General features: G+C 51.5%; 1 protein-coding gene across 1 annotated transcript in view; it reads left to right on the top strand.

Annotated features, from left to right (window-relative positions):
- LOC118695364 (transcription factor HIVEP3-like) overlaps positions 1–14,188 on the top strand; it is a 278,612-nt gene that overhangs the window by 146,254 nt on the left and 118,170 nt on the right. Inside the window, 1 exon segment of the mRNA XM_036396877.2 lies at positions 1,876–1,947. The gene's annotated coding sequence lies outside the window, so the exon portion shown is untranslated.

Below are 14,188 nucleotides of genomic sequence, written 5' to 3' on the forward strand. Positions count from 1 at the left end.
CCTGCTTTTATGATGGGTTCTTTGCTTTATGTGGGGTTCAGGGCTTTGGGGTGTGGGGATCACTGTGAGCTCCTGCTGGACACACGGACAGCAAAGCCCCTGAGGGAGGTAACAGGGCCTGGGCTCTTTTGTTTATCACACCAGGGACTGAGGAGTGTTAATAGGGCCTGGCTGTTTGTTTATCACCCCTGGGACTGACTGAGTCCTGTCTGTGCTGCTGTGTCCTGGTGCTAAACCCAACATTTACCCACAGCCCCCCGAGGCTGGGAAAATGCTTTTGTAGCATTTCCTTGGGCTTTCACCCTTGTTAAACAAAACATTTTGTTTTAATACAGCTCCAAATTTAACCCAGGAATGGTTTTTTTCCCTTAGTGCAGCATTGCTGGGTGGGGTGGTTTAAATTCACCTGTGCCTTCAGTTTGTGTCCCAGTGATTTCAGGCATCCTCAGTGCTCACATTCAGCTTTTGTTTGTGCAGAGGAGCTTTTGCCATGACATTGTGTGGAGCATTCTGTATTTCCTAGGAGCTCTGTGAGAGCCCAAATGCTTTCAGGAGAAGCCTCAGATAAAGCTGCAGCTTTGAAATGATCTGATTTAATCACTGGCAGCAGAAGGGATGGTGGGGGAGATGTTGGGAAGAGTTCCTGCCTAAAAGTGTTGGTTCCATTAAATCCTCACAGTCCGACCTGCCTGGAGTTATTTCCTGCTGTGTAACGAGAAATATTAATTGAAAGAGGCAACAGGGGTAACCCTGGATGGGTGTGGGTGGGGATGAAGTTCTGCAGAGCCTCCTCCTGCATTCCCAGTCCCAGTCAGCCTCTGAGGATGCTCCAGGCCACCACAGGGATGCCACCTCTGTCACCCCTGCAGTGTCCCCACCCCTGGGGCTGGAGACACCTTCATGGATGGTGCCCTGTGGCATCCTCCTCATGCTGCCCTTTTCCCTGCATCCAGGACAGGTTCTGGCTCATCCTGGCACTGTTCAAATCCAGGCTGGACATTGGGACAGTGGGAGGTGTCCCTGCCATGGCAGGGTGGCACCGGGTGGGATTTAAGGTCTGTCCCAATCCAAACCATTCCAGGATTCCATCTTTGGGATTCTGGGATTCTGTGAACTTTGTTAAGCCAGCCCCAACCTTTTGAACATTATTTTTCCTGGGTACCTTCCCACAACCTTTCCCATTTACTTTTCTATTAAAGTTTAGCCCCACTGAGGCTGGGAGTGGATGAACCATCCTTGGTTGTGCCAGAGCCCAGGGCAGAGCTCAGCTTTCTTTCCCTGCTCTGAATTACTCAGGATGGGGCTGAATTTGCACTCCCAGCCCTGAATTACTCAGGATGGGGCTGAATTTGCACTCCCAGCCCTGAATTACTCAGGATGAGGCTGAATTTGCACTCTGGGTCTGATTTTAGGAGGAGCAGAAGCCCCATCACCAGCCAGGCTCCCGTGCCTGGTCTTTGTGTCTCTGGGAATGGATCATTCCACATGCAGAGAAAACTCTGCAGTTCTCCTCCTCCAAAATTATTTGCTTGCTAAAGAGAAGAGGAGAGCACAGGGAAAAAATGCCTAAAAGATAAAGATAAAGCCAAAATGGTGACAGAAGGGTTGAGATAGGGAGGGGAAGGGCGACCAAGGAAAATCCCTGAAGTGTGGATGGGAGCAAGAAATAAAATCCCTGATTTGGGAACGAGGAATAAAATCCCTGATTTGAGAGCAAGGAATAAACTCCCTGATTTGGAAACGAGGAATAAACTCCCTGATTTGGGAATGAGGAATAAACTCCCTGATTTTTGGAGAGGCTGTGAGTGTCTGTGGTGCAGTGACACCCATCCCAAGCTGCCTCATCTCAAAAATGTCTTTTCTCTCCCACCCCAGGCACCCTTTTCCTATGAACACCTGAGTTTCCTCCACCTCTCAGAGGATGCACCTGTAGCAGCTTCCCCACAGGTAAGAGCTCAGCCATGGCCCCAGTGCCTGCTCCAGGGGTTTTGGGGGTGTGGGGATCACGAAATCTGTGCCCTCAAGGATTTGGGGTCAAGCGCAAGCGTGGTTTTGTGATGGGTTCTTTGCTTTCTGTGGGCTTCAGGGCTTTGAGGGTGTGGGGATCACAGACCCCGTGCCCCCAGGGTTTGGGGTGTGGGGATAACGCTCCTCATGCCCTCAGGGATTTGGGATCAAGCCCAAGCCGGATTTTGTGATGGTTTCTTTGCTTTCTGTGGGGTTCAGGGCTTTGGGCCTGTGGGGATCACAGACCTTCTGCCCTCAGGGATTTGGGGTTTGGGGATCCCAGACCCCTTGCCCTCAGGGCTTTGGGGTCAAGCCCAGGCCTGGTTTGTGATGGGTTCTTTGCTTTCTGTGGGGTTTAGGGCTTTGGGGTGTGGGGATCACAGACCCCATGCCCTCAGGGCTTTAGAGTGTGGGGATCCCAGACCTTCTCCCCTCAGGGCTTTGGGGTGTGGGGATAACACTCCCCATGCCCTCAGGGCTTTGGGGTCAAGCCCAAGTCTGGTTTTGTGATGGCTTCTTTGCTTTCTGTGGGGTTCAGGGCTTTGGGGTGTGGGCATCCCAGACCCCATGCCCTCATGGCTTTGGGGTATGAGGATCGCAGATCTTGTGCCCTCATGGATTTGGGGTCAAGCCCAGGCCTGGTTTTGTGATGGGTTCTTTTCTTTCTGTGGGGTTTAGGGCCTTGGGTGTGAGTGGATCACAGATCCCATGCCCTAAAGGCTTTGGGGCTGTGGGGATCACAGACCCTGTGCCCTCAGGGCTTTGGGGTCAAGCCCAGGCCTGCTTTTGTGATGGGTTCTTTGCTTTTTGTGGGGTTCAGGGCTTTGGGATGTGGGGATAACACTCCCCATGCCCTCAGGGCTTTGGGGTCAAGCCCAGGCCTGGTTTTGTGATGTGTTCTTTGTTTTCTGTGGGGTTCCTGTGGGTTTTGTGCCCCTCTGAGGTGACACAGCCCCAGGGGGTTGCAGTTCCTAGAGCAGGCATTGGTGGCTGAGCATTAAAAGATGTTCTGAGGTGTAAGGACTGGTCCAGATTTGGGTTTTCACTTTGTTTCTGCTGACAGAGGGCTCTGGTTTGGTTTGTAGGTGATCCCATCCAGGTGATTTTCTGGTCCCAGCAGCCAGGAGTGGTTTGCAGGGTGAGGGTGGAGCTGGCAGCTCCTGCTGCTGTGATTTTCCTCCTGGCTCTTCACCAGCACCTGAAAATGTCAAATATTGAAAACCAGAAGCTGCTGCTGGGTCTTTCTCCTCAAACATGACCAGCAGTTCCCAAATCCCACCTCCCCTGCAGCTCTGCCTTTTCCCCTGGCAAACTTCATTAAATCTCTTCATTTGCTGCTGAAGTTTTGCCTTCCTGGGGGATGCTGCCTGCCCAGCTTTGGGGGAAGTTTGTGGGAATAAATTGCTGCTCATGGACCTTTTGCTGGGCATGGATGTGATCTGCCCCAGGACATTTTAGGGACTCAATTCCAGGTCTGGTGCCGGTGTTGGGTGGATTTTAAGGACTGGGAATCACTTGGCTGATGTGAGCCAGAGTGGGAAATGGGATTGTTTGGGGATTGTTTGGAGCTTTTTCCACAGGGATACCCATCCCCAGGCTGCAGCCAGGCTGTGGGGCATTTTCCCAGGTAAAATGTGGTGGCACAGGATGGGAAACTGGGGCTGGGCCAGGCTGGGGGAGCTGTTCCTGCTGCTGGCCCTGCAGAAGGCGCAGCTGCTTTAGGCAGGGCTTGAGGGCGATCAGGGTTGAGCACTAATTGCAGGGGACAGGTTGTGCTCCCCGGGAGCAGCAGTGACAGCTCAGAGCCGCCTCCACCGGCGCTTAAAGCTGATTATGCCCCGACCTTTCCCTTCCCGAGGGTTCCTTGCAGTGTCCCTTCAGCCGGGCCTGGCTCCTGCCCTCCATTCCCGGCGGCAGAGGGACAATAAACCCACAATAAACCCAATAAATTCATCTGCTGTGTCGTCTGGCCGCCCCACAACCCCCCCCCCCCCCCGCGCCGTCCTTTTTGGCAATCTGTCATTCCGGATTCTGGTTCGGGGCCAGGAGCCGAGGAAAAACTCCTCGGGCAGCTGGAGCGCGACACAATGGGGTTTAAATGGGGTTTAAATGGGGTTTAAATGGGGTTTAAATGGGGTTTAGCGTGTTTGTAAACAATTGGACGGAGCGGGGCTCGCCCAGACAGAGCCGGTGAGAGCAGAATTAATTCCCCAGCGGGCAGGGAAAAGGGGAAACATCCCCCGTGCTGTTCCGGGCTGTCACCGAGGCCACCGAGCACTGGGCTGGCCCTTCCCGGAGTGGTGGCACGGCAGGAGATGGGCAGGGACAGCTGGAGGGGCTGGGAGGGCGGGGATGCTCCGGGGATGCTCTGAGGATGCTCTGAGGATGCTCCCGGGATGCTCCTGGGATGCTCCTGGGGATGCTCCTGGGATGCTCCCGGGATGCTCCGGGGATGCCCCGGGGATGCTCCAAGGATGCTCCTGGGATGCTCCAGGGATGCTCCTGGGATGCTCCAGGGATGCTCTGGGGATGCTCTGGGGATGCTCCTGGGATGCTCCTGGGATGCTCTGGGGATGCTCTGGGGATGCTCCTGGGATGCTCTGGGGATGCTCCTGGGATGCTCCGGGGATGCTCCTGGGATGCTCCGGTTCGGTGTCAGCTCGCCTTGGAGATCAGCTGGCAGGGAGGAAAGATCAGGGAAGGGAATGGAAGCTTCTGGCCTGTCAAAAGAGCCCCATTTCTCTCGAATTCACACAGCTTGTTCCTGGTGGAGAATGAAAAAAAAAAAAGCCAACCAAAAATAGTTTAGTGGTTTCTTTGCAATGGGAATTTTAAAAAATACTGAGGAGGATTTGAGGAGGGAACAACAGGGAGGGGGCAAAAAGGTGTAGTTGGAGCACATGGATTGGATGATCTCATGGATTGGATGATCTCTCATTAATTCTGATGAAGAAACCTGAATTTCCAGGGATTTCCCACTCTGCTGCTGAGGGCTGTGAGGGGAGTGGGGCTGACACCAGGAGATCACTGATTACACTCACAGGAGTTCTTCTGGAGGGGAAATCAGAGGAAAAAAACCTGAAATGAAGCCCTTGGTGTGAGCAGAGCCAGCCCTGTGGGTCTGGGCTGCTCCTCGGAGGCGGCTGCAGCCTCTCCCTGCCCTGAGCACCCGGACAGCAGCAATTGGCACTGCAGCTCCCAGAGCCATCTCATTAATGAGCTCACAACGTGCTGGGATTAATTTTATTAAATTTTGGAAGCAGAGTAACGGAGATGAAATGTAAGCAAAGGTTGGGAAGGGAAAGGAGGGGCTGTGCCACATGGGTGCCTCCAGGGGTGCTCAGGTTATCCACAGGTAACTGCAGGTGATGGATTAGGGAATCCCAGAACAGGATCACAGAATATCCACAGTGGGAAGGGACCCAGAAATGATGAATGATCAATGAGAAATGAGAAATGATCCTCACCTTCAAAAATGTAAAAGGTTTATTGAAACTTTATCAGAAATACAACAGAAGGCTGAATAGAGGAAACATCACAGCACCAGGAGCAGAGGATGTTCCCACCATGTGCTCTCCCACATCATGGAGGTTTCACCTTTTAACCCTTTGCCCCCCAAAGTTCTGTCCATGCTGCATGCCAGATCCACACCTGGGGCCTGGAGCTTCTCCCCAGCCAGGCCAGCACAGGCAAAGTCCCAAGAGCTCGGAGGATGGGGTGTGGAGGAGACCAGGCAAAGCCAGGCCTGATAAAGCACAAGGAGGAGATTGTGAGCAGGGAAGGGACCAGGCAGTCTGGGCCAGGGGAAGGTGTCCGAGCTAAAATTCTGGGCTCAAAAGCCCTGCCTGGTGCACAGCAGGAGGTTCTCATGCTGTGAGAACCTGCAGGAAACTTCCAGCTCTCTGTGCTCTGTGCCCTGGGCATCTCCTGTTTGGTGACTGTGAGCCAGTCCCCACGGTGAGAAATGATCCTCACTTCTAAAATAATTGGAAAGGTTTATTAAAGCCTTATCAAAAATACAACTGCAGACTGAAGAGAGAAAACATCACAGCACCAGGAGCAGAGGATGTTCCCACCATGTGCTCACCCACACCATGGAGGTTTCACCTTTTAACCCTTTGCCCCCCAAAGTTCTGTCCATGGACTCCTCCTTCCCTGCCCAGGGTGGAGATCCCTGCCTGACACCTTGAGGGGGGGCAGCTGTTGCCATGGTAACGAGTGACCCTCCCAAATGTCCCAAACCCAGGGCACCCCTGAGAACAGCACAAGGGGGTAAAACACAACTATAAATCTATAAAAGTGCTCCTGGCATAGATCCAGGATATTTGCCTTTAATTGTGAGAGTCAGCCATGGCATTGCTCATCTGTCACACAGGATCACCCAGTCCAACCCCAAACCCTGCCCAGAGCCCCCAACAGCCCCACTCTGGCCATCCCTGCAGCGCTGCCCAAATTTCTCCCCCATCCTTCATCTCCCCCATCCCTCCCTCTCACAGAATCATGGAATGTGCTGAGCTGGAAGGGACCCACAGGGATGATCAATGCCAAAGCCAAGCCCTGCCCAGAGCCCCCAGCAAGCCCAGCCTGGGCATCCCTGGAGCTCTGGCAGCCTCGGGGCCGTGCCCATTCCCTGGGCAGCCTGGGCAGTGCCCAGCACCCTCTGGGGGAAGAGCCTTGCCCTGAGCTCCAGCCTGAGCTGCCCTGGCCCAGCTCCAGCCGTGCCCTGGCTGCTGTCCCTGGCCCAGAGCAGGGATGGGAGCTGCCCCTCGGGAGGAGCTGCAGATCCCTGAGCTCTGCCCTCACTGTGCTCCAGCTGCACACACCCTCACTCACCTGGTTTCACTCCAGCCAGGGAGGTTCTGCTTTCCTTTCCCAATCTCTCTGGATTTCACCGATCCCTCCCTGTCTCCTGCAAGCTGGGCACTTCTGGCTGTGAATTCCCTGATCCCATTTGAAGTGAAAATGAAGTTTCTTTTCCTTTTCCCTCGATTCTTTGCTGGCAAAGTGTCATGCTCTATCCACCCCTTTCTCCATGATAAGAGACATCAGCTCTGTATTTATTGCCTTCAAACCAATTTGGGGTCCTCTGGGATGGAAATTGCAGTCACTGCTCACATGTGGCACCTCGGCTCTTCCTCTGCTCCCAGAGCTCTTCCTCTCTGCTTGGATGTGCTGGCACAGCTTCACCCTGCTGGGCTTTCCAGGAATAACCAAGATTTTTGGATAAATGGGGTGTGGGGTGTGTGCAAACCCATCAGCCTCACAAGGGCTGCAGCCTTCCCTGTTTTTTTTGGGAATGCTGTTTTGCCTGCTGGATCTCCAGCATCCCACACGAGCTCTCTTCCTTCCTGACAGCTCGGGGAATAAACTCCATGCTAATTTTAGCTCTCCCTCCAAGGTGGTTATCTGAGGTTTGGGCGCCATCAATGCCTCATTCATAAACCTGCAAACACTGTGAAAAGAAAGGGGGGCACGGGGGGCAGCGAGGGTCCCGCCCTGAACGTGTCTGATCCTGCAGCAGCTGCAGCTCTGGCTCGCTGGGAGAACAAGCCAGGGTTGTTCCTTCAGCAGCCAGGAAAGGGCTCTGTGTTTATATTTAGGGCCCTGTTGGTGTGTGCAGGTGGCACATGAAAACCTGCTATGATTTCCTATCCTGTTTTTCCTGGACTGGCCTGAGCTCCCTGGGAGAGCTCTGAAAATTTCCCCGTGGCCGTCTCTGGGTTTTGGAGCCTCAGGGTGTTGGTTGGTGAAACCTGGGGGGTTTTTCCCCTGCACTTTTTGGACACAGTTTTGCCCAGAACACACAATTTTTAGAGCAGGTTGGTGGCTTCTGCCACTTGAAGTTTGTGGGGTGTTGGGATTTGAGATCATTGGGATGTGGGAGCATTGGGATTTGGGAACATTGGGATTTGGAATAGTTGGGATTTGGAATAGTTGGGATTTGGGATCATTGGGATTTGGGATCATTGGGATTTGGAATCATTGGGATTTGGGAGCATTGGCATTTGGAATCGTTGGGATTTGGGATCTTTGGGATTTGGGATCATTGGGATTTGGAATAGTTGGGATTTGGAATAGTTGGGATTTGGGATCATTGGGATTTGGGAGCATTGGCATTTGGAATCGTTGGGATTTGGGATCTTTGGGATTTGGGATTGTTGGGATTTGGAATTGTTGGGATTTGGGATCGTTGGGATTTGGGAGCATTGGGATTTAGGATCGTTGGGATTTGGAATCGTTGGGATTTGGGATCATTGGGATTTGGGATCATTGGGATTTGGAATCATTGGGAATTGGGAGCATTGGCATTTGGAATCGTTGGGATTTGGGATCTTTGGGATTTGGGATCATTGGGATTTGGAATTGTTGGGATTTGGGATTGTTGGGATTTGGGAGCATTGGGATTTAGGATCGTTGGGATTTGGAATAGTTGGGATTTGGAATCATTGGGATTTGGGAGCATTGGGATTTGGAATTGTTGGGATTTGGAATCGTTGGGATTTGGGATCATTGGGATTTGGGAGCACTGGGATTTGGGATCATTGGGATTTGGGATCACTGGGATTTGGAATTGTTGGGATTTCTCACTGGATAAGAGAGCATGAAAATGAATAGGTGGGGATGAATCATTGGGATTTGGGATCATTGGGGTTTGGGATCATTGGGATTTGGGATCATTGGGATTTCTCGCTGGATAAGAGAGCATGAAAATGAATAGGTGGGGGTGAGACCTCTTCCAGCAGGGAGGTGAGTGGGGGCCAGGATCTGGGTGTGGCAGTTCTGAGCTTCACTTCTGACCTTGAGCTGCTCTGACCTTCACCTGTGAGCTTCCCTCTGCTCTGACCTCCCCTTTCCACCCCCACAGAGCTCCTCCCGTGGCTGTGGCCCTTGGGGACAGTTTGGTGGCACTGGGTTGATGGCTGGCCTTGGTCTGGTCCAGCCTTGGTGATCCTGGGATTCCCTGGGCTCCGGCTGAAGGAGGCCCCGTTCACCTCCAGCCTTCCTCTTCCTCCAGTGCGACAAATGGGGGGGAAATGGGGAAAACTCAGAGTTGGGTCCCTAATCTCACAGCTCTTTTGTGCTCCCAAAGTGAGAAATGGGGGAATAATGGGAAAAAACTCAGAGCTGGGTCCCTAATCCCACAGTTGTTGATGAATTGCCATTGAGAAATGGGGCAACAATGGGAAAAACTCGGATGAGCACCTTATCCTACAGCTGTGGGGATCTTCCCAAACTGAAAAATGGGGGAGCACTTTGAGAGTCCTCAATCCCACAGCATCTGGGCTGTTCCTGAAGTGAGAAATGGGAGAACAGTGGGGAAAACTCTGAAGAGTCCCTAACTCCAGAGCTGTTCGGATATTCCCAAAGTACGAAATGGGGGAACAATGGAGAAAATTCAGAGCTGAGTCCCTAATGCCAAAGCTGTTGGTGTGTTCCCAAAGCAAGAAATGGGGGAGTGATTTCAAAGCTTGGAATCCCTGAATCTACAGCTGTTGGGATGTTCCCAAAGCTTCACCTCATGGCTCCAGGAGCTGCCAAACCCAAATCAATCCTCACCTGGAAACATCTGGATTTGGATGGGTTTGGGTTTGGCAGGAGCTGGAGAGGACAAAAAAAGGGGTTTTGGGCCTAGGATGGTGGAGATGGAGTGCAAAGTCCTGGTGGGGATTCACAGGTTGCAGCTGGGGTTGGCCCAGGAGGGAGCAGCATCTCTGGAGAGGCAGAAATTCTGCAAAATGTGAGTCTTGTGTGGCCCTGAGGTGCAGCTGGACAGCAAAGATGCTGCAGCTCCCCCCTGATATTCAGGAAGGGAAAGTTAGATTAATGACTCCACATCATTCTCCAACTGAAATTCCCCCATCACAGGGAGGAACTTCAGCCACCACTCAGGAACTGCTCACTGAGCTTGCCCTGGCAGTGAGTAATTCCTTTAATTCCTTCCTGTCTTGGTCTGAACAGCCAGGTGTCTGCTGAGGAGGGCAGGAGCCTCCCCTGAAATGGAAAATGCAAACCCCCTCCCTCTGAATTATTATAAATTTAAAAGTAAGGGGCTCTCAGGCAAAGATATGGGAGCAGGAATAACAGTTCTGTACTAGGAACATTAAAAATGCAAATGCAAGAGTACAAACCAACCCTGGCAGAGTGAGAGCAGGCCCTGGCACGCTGTGGGTCAGGGGGTGGCACAGCCCCATCCCATGGGGGCTCAGCCCTCCTGCAGTGCCAGCTGTGGCTCTGCTGGAGCAGGGATCCTGCACAAGGGGGGAGTTTTCCTCTGCAGCTCCAGGGCTGCTGGAGATGGGCCTGGGCTCCCTCTGGCCATGCAGGGCAGCAGAAGCTGCTCCTCTGGCAATGCCCTGGGCAAAGGCTGCTGGGCTGTGCCAGGCTCACATTGGATCCAGGTAGGAATGCTTGGCTCCTGCCCTGGGCGCAGCATCTCCCCATGGGATGCTGGAATTGGATCAGCCCTGCAGGGACACTCAGTGGCCATGGACAGCAGAGATCTCCTGCAGGGAGGATTGGCTGGGGGAGAGATCAAGAAAACTGCCCCAAGAACAGCAGAGAACTGCCCAGCTCTGACACATGGGGACAGGACACACAGCCCCAGATAAATCCTGCATTTCCAAGCCAAGACACTTCTCCAGAGGGATTCCAGAGCCTTGGTTGGTATCTGTGAATGTGCCAGGGCTGGGGAGGGTTGTGAAAAGCAGAAAGCAGCTCCTAAAATCCCTTGTCTTGGTGGCCCCAAGGGTGCCCAAGCTCTGAGGTCACAGAGATAAAATGAGGAAGTTGTTGGTGTTTTTGCATTCAGAGTTATGAAATTCCTGTTTGGATGGACTGAAACTCTGGGCAGCTGCAAGGAAAGGAGGCTCAGACTGGGTGTGAGGCATGGATGGAGCCCAGTGAGGAGAAAGATGCTGAATTTGAATTCTCTGCTCCTGTAACCAAACCATGGCAGGTTGTGGTGCTGGGAGAGGAGGCAGAAAAAAGTGAACTCCAGGTTCTGTTTGCACTGAAATATTTTTGGGCATGTTTGGGTTCTTTGCTGTGGCAACCAGAGGGGATATTTTTAGAATTTCTCCCAAGATGCTTCTCCGTGCCTCACTGAGCTGCTTGGGAAGCGAAGCTGTCCCAGGGGATTTCGAGTTGCATTGAGCATTAATTCTGAAAAACTCCGAAAGATTTTGTTCTTCAGAACCGAGCAGATCCTGTGTGAAATCCTTCTGGCTACGTGTCCAGCCTGGACCTCCTGCTGGGCATTCCCAAATTCCCTCTTTTAGGAATAGAAAGGCTCTGCTTTCCTTTGGGAACCCCTGACTACAGAATGAAACCAGGGATAGATATTATGGCAGCTTGGCTTAGCAGTTCCACGGAGTAATCCCAAAATATCCATTGGCATTTGCAGCCCCAGCATTCCTGGCCCCAAGCCAGGGAAGGGCCTCCAAGCCTAACCCAGCCAAGATCAGATCCCTGCTTTCTGGGGAGCTCCATCAGGGAAGGGAACGGGGATTTGGTTGGAATTTTGGGTGTAATTCGATGGCAAAAGTTGTTTGTGGAATCCTGGAATAATTTGGGTTGGAAGGGGCCTTAAATCCCATCCCATTCCATGGGCAGGGTCTGTCCCAGGCTGCTCCAACCTGGCCTTGGGCACTGCAGGGATCCAGGGGCAGCCCCAGCTGCTCTGGGAATCTCAGCCCCTCACAGGGAAGGGTTTCAGCTCAAAATCCTCCAGGATTTCCTAAGCTGTCACTGGGATATTTCCACCTTCCAGTTCCTGCACAAAAAGCATTTGGGGCATTCGGGCTGGAGCATTTCTTCCTTTGGGAAGTGTTGTTGTGCTTCATAAGGCTCAGATCCCAAAAGAACAAAAGCAATCCCAGAAGATCCCCAAGCAGATCCACTAGGAAAGGGGAAGCTGCTTTTCCAAATGTCATCATTTATATTTTATTGTCTTTCATCCTGTCTCGGTTTGAACAGCCAGGTGTCTGCTGAGGAAGGCAGAAGCCTCACCTGAAATGGAAAATGCAAACCCCCTCCCTCTGAATTATTGTAATTTTGACATTAAGGGGCTCTCAGGCAAAGATGTGGGAGCAGGAATAGCAGTTCTGTAACAGGGAAGAAAACAAAAATAAAATCCAAATGCAAGAATACAAACCACCCCTGGCAGAGTGAGAGCAGGCCCTGGCACGCTGTGGGTCAGGGGGTGGCACAGCCCCATCCCATGGGGGCTCAGCCCTCCTGCAGTGCCAGCTGTGGCTCTGCTGGAGCAGGGATCCTGCACAAGGGGGGAGTTTTCCTCTGCAGCTCCAGGGCTGCTGGAGATGGGCCTGGGCTCCCTCTGGCCATGCAGGGCAGCAGAAGCTGCTCCTCTGGCAATGCCCTGGGCAAAGGCTGCTGTGCTGTGCCAGGCTCACATTGGATCCAGGTAGGAATGCTTGGCTCCTGCCCTGGGCGCAGCATCTCCCCATGGGATGCTGGAATTGGATCAGCCCTGCAGGGACACTCAGTGGCCATGGACAGCAGAGATCTCCTGCAGGGAGGATTGGCTGGGGGAGAGATCAAGAAAACTGCCCCAAGAGCAGCAGAGAACTGCCCAGCTCTGACACATGGGGACAGGACACACAGCCCCAGCCTCATCTTCCAACCTAAACCCCCCCATAATCCCTTAAACTCGCTGCCATGGGTTGGGAAAATCCCTTGGGAAAACCGACAACAGCCCTTTCTCCACAGCCTGCTCAGGAACACTTTGTGTTTTGGGATATGTTGTTCCTCTCTTGGAATTTTTTCCAGGCTGCTCTGCAAAGTGTTTCCAGGTGCACATGGACAAGGCAATTCTCTGTCTGCCCATGGTTTGGTCAAGGGCTCTATTATTCTTTGAAAATTTTAGAAAAAAAAAAAAAAAGAGAATTAAAATGTGCAGAGGAGCATCCACAGATGGTCAGGTTTGGAGGAAAAGGTTTCTTTATCTCTGTATATTGATGAGTTATAGAATCACAGGATGGTTTGTGATTAAAAACCATCTCATTCCAGCCTTCCACTGGCTGGAAATCCTTAAAGAACACCAAATTCCAAAGCCCAGGGGTCTGATAGTTCAGATATGTTCAGAAAACCTTAAAAATCACCAAACCCCAAACCCCAAGGGTTTGATATCTCAGAGAGGTTTGGAAAACCTTAAAAATCACCAAATTGCAAACCTCAGGGGTTTGATAGCCCAGAGAGGCTTGGAAAACCTTAAAAATCACCAAATTCCGAACTCAAGGGTTTGATAGCTCAGCGAGGTTTGGAAAACCTTAAAAATCACCAAATTCCAAACTCAAGGGTTTGATAGCTCAGAGAGGTTTGGAAAACCTTAAAAATCACCAAATTCTGAACTCAAGGGTTTGATAGCTCAGAGAGGTTTGGAAAACCTTAAAAATCACCAAATTCCAAACCCCAGGGGTTTGATATTTCAGAGAAGGTTCAAATCCAGGGATCCCAAACCCAGCCCCAGATGGGCAACCACAGTCTGGGGGATTTAGGCACGTGGAGGCCCAGGAGTGGCACAGGGATTTTAAATACATTTCAGTATTTGGGTCTTGAAGAAAAGGAGCAGCAGAGCTGTTAAAGTTCCCTGTGAGCAGTGGGGCATCCTCAGGAAATGTGAGGCACTGCTGTTAAGAGAAATTTCAGGGGGTGGGTTTGCCTCAAGGTGTTAAAGCAACACGGGCTTCACCTAGAAAAAATGAGGAAAAAATCAGGAAAAGGATGTGATGTCAATGTTAGTAACAGGGTGCACTCAGCTCTTGAAACATTTTACTTTTAACAAGATTTATCCCCAGAACTCATTGTTGTTTTCAGTAATAATCCAGCCCTGTGCTCCGTTCTGCAGCCATAGAAGCAATTAGAATATTATTTGTTTATTCTCCACACTACTGTTGTTTAATAGGAACAAAAATCAGCTTCCCCCAGCCAAGAAGCCAGGCAGATTTTTAATTTTTTTTTTTATTCAAATCCATGTGACCAGTTCTGATTTAATCCTAGAAGATGCTGCAACTTTTAAACTCCACAGTTTTAACAACCTCATTTGCCATTTCGTGTTGATGCAGATAAACAAAATGGCTTTAATTTTTCCTAGTTGTTTTCTTGTTTCTTCTCTTCTCATTATTATCATCATTATCATTATACCACAGAAGCAAAATTATGG

This window comes from Molothrus ater, chromosome 24 (genome assembly GCF_012460135.2).
Source record: "Molothrus ater isolate BHLD 08-10-18 breed brown headed cowbird chromosome 24, BPBGC_Mater_1.1, whole genome shotgun sequence".
NCBI classification, from domain to species: Eukaryota; Metazoa; Chordata; class Aves; order Passeriformes; family Icteridae; genus Molothrus; species Molothrus ater.